The 2500-nt window shown below is 28.6% G+C and overlaps 1 long non-coding RNA gene across 1 annotated transcript in view; it reads right to left on the bottom strand.

Annotated features, from left to right (window-relative positions):
• Positions 1-9, bottom strand: part of LOC137654423 (uncharacterized) — a 327165-nt gene extending 327156 nt beyond the window's left edge. Inside the window, exon 1 of the long non-coding RNA XR_011046634.1 lies at positions 1-9. This exon is cut by the window's left edge and continues 34 nt beyond it. This is a non-coding gene — a long non-coding RNA (uncharacterized lncRNA).
• Between the last annotated feature and the right edge of the window lie 2491 nt (positions 10-2500).

Here is a 2500-nt window from a genome sequence, read left to right as displayed (position 1 = left end):
CCACTTCCTGAAAAGATTAAAGACGGGTCATTTTAGCTCAGCATGGGATTCTTCGTACCAATGAACAGCAATCAAGCCTCGTGATTGATGACTTCACATTCGCTTTTACGTTATTAAGACTTTCCTCAGCTGATTCGATCGTTACCGAGCTCGAGGAAATTAGCGGCAAGAGCTCGGCTGTTTGGAGAGGGTGATGTAATCTTTGTGATTGAGTCCTCAACTGATAACGAAAGCTCAAGTTGGAGCCCTAAAGATAATTACATTTTTTTTTTTCTCCTTGAAGCGTGAATTAACTTCCATTATTTAGTGGTGAAAATTCATGAGTAATAGAGAATTAATATAGTTTGTTAAAAATGAAAATGGATGAAAAGATGTTTCAACAATAGGTGATGGAAATATCATAATAAAGCATATTAAAAAAATTTGCAACTTAACTTAAGGGAGGCGGTATTTGCTAATTTGAACTAATAAGATTAAACCCAAAATTTTTGTAAGGCAAACCTTCTCGTCAGGCAAAACTTGTACATTTGTTTTAACATTTGTCATAAACGCTATTTACAAAACCGAATTTCATTTTTGCTCATTAAAAAGTGAACAGGTAACAAGAAAATATGATATCCTCATCAATGGCACAACTTCGATGTATCACCGGGGCTCTTCCTAAGAGCAAGGGCTCTACGTCTGAGCCTCGTCAGGCAAAAAGGATGATTGATGGATGATGTTGCAAGGGGGGGAAAGGGGGGGGGGGAGGGGGGGGGAGGGCTGAGATATATTCTTCTGATCAGGCTATTTGGAAAAGGGGGTTCTAAACATTTCCTCTGATGCCAATGAATCTCGTCCAACTATCGCAAATCTGCGTTGGATAAGAGAGCTAATTATTATCATCATCATCATCATCATCATCATCATCATCATCATCATCATCATCATCATCATCATCATTATTATTATTATTATTATTATTATTATTATTATTATTATTATTATTATTATTATTATTATTATCATTATTATTATTATCATTATTATTATTATTATTATTATTATTATTATTATTATTGCTTGCTAAGCTACAACCCTAGTTGGTAAAGCAAGATGCTATAAGCCCAAGGGCTCCAACAGGGACAGAAGTCCAGTGAGGAAAGGAAATAAGGAAATAAATAATCTACAAGAGACGTAATGAACAATTAAAATAAAAAAATTCAAGAAAAGGAACAATAATAAAATAAATCTTTCATATATAAACTATATCATTTAGCTGTTAATCAGCGGAAAATTGCAAAATAAATAATTAAGTAGTAAGTATACGAATAAAATTCTGCATCAGAAATAAAAAATAATACTAAAAAAATAATCAGATATGAAAGAGAAAAATGTTGCAAAATAAACTAACGGAATAAATTATTGCAGAATTAAACGACACAGGAAAAAAAGATTAAAACTGTTTTTAGAATGATTTATTGTTAATTTGTTCTCATCATTTATTTATTTCCTTATTTCCTTTCCTCACTGGGATATTTTTCCCAATTGGAGCCCTCGGGATTATAGCATCTTGCTTTTCCAACTAGGGTTGTAGCTTGGCTAGTAATAATAATAATAATAATAATAATAATAATAATAATAATAATAATAAAAGGGTACACAGCAAAATAGCTTGATTCTCTGCAATTGAAAAGATGAAGTATCATTTGAATGTTTTATTATAACTCAACACCGACACTGAGCAAGTTAACAAATTCACCTATCGTTAAAAAGGCAGAAATCGAAACAACCTTACTTGAACATAGCTAGTGATGTATAATACAAATACGAGTATAAAGTTATAATGATAACAATAGTTCAAATGATTATCCTTATCATCACAAGACAAGAACAACCCTAACTGGAAAAGCAGAATAATAAAAGATAGTGCATATATATATATATATATATATATATATATATATATATATATATATATATATATATATATATATATATATATATATATAGTAGACAGGATTTGAACACAGCTAGTGACGTATAATACAAATACGAGTATAAAGTTATAATGATAACAATAGCTCAAATTATTATCCTTATCATCACAAGCTAGGATGAAACCCTAATTGGAAAAGCAGAATAATAAAAGATGGTGCATATATATATATATATATATATATATATATATATATATATATATATATATATATATATATATATATATATATATATATATATATATATATATAGACAGGATTTGAACACAGCTAATGATGTATAATAGAAATATGAGTACAAAGTTATAATAAAAATAGTTAAAAATATTATCCTTATCATCAGAAGCTAGGATGCAACCCTAATTGGAAAAAGCAGAATAATAAAAGTTAATACATAGACATAGACAGGATTTGAACACAGCTAGTGATGTGTAATACATGTATGGGGAAAAAGTTATAATAATAATAATAATAATAATAATAATAATAATAATAATAATAATAATAATAATAGTTAATAC

The sequence above is a fragment of the Palaemon carinicauda genome, chromosome 15 (assembly GCF_036898095.1).
Source record: "Palaemon carinicauda isolate YSFRI2023 chromosome 15, ASM3689809v2, whole genome shotgun sequence".
Taxonomy (NCBI): domain Eukaryota; kingdom Metazoa; phylum Arthropoda; class Malacostraca; order Decapoda; family Palaemonidae; genus Palaemon; species Palaemon carinicauda.
The sequence above is the reverse complement of the archived record's forward strand: the minus strand, read 5'-3'. Positions and strand labels throughout refer to the sequence as shown.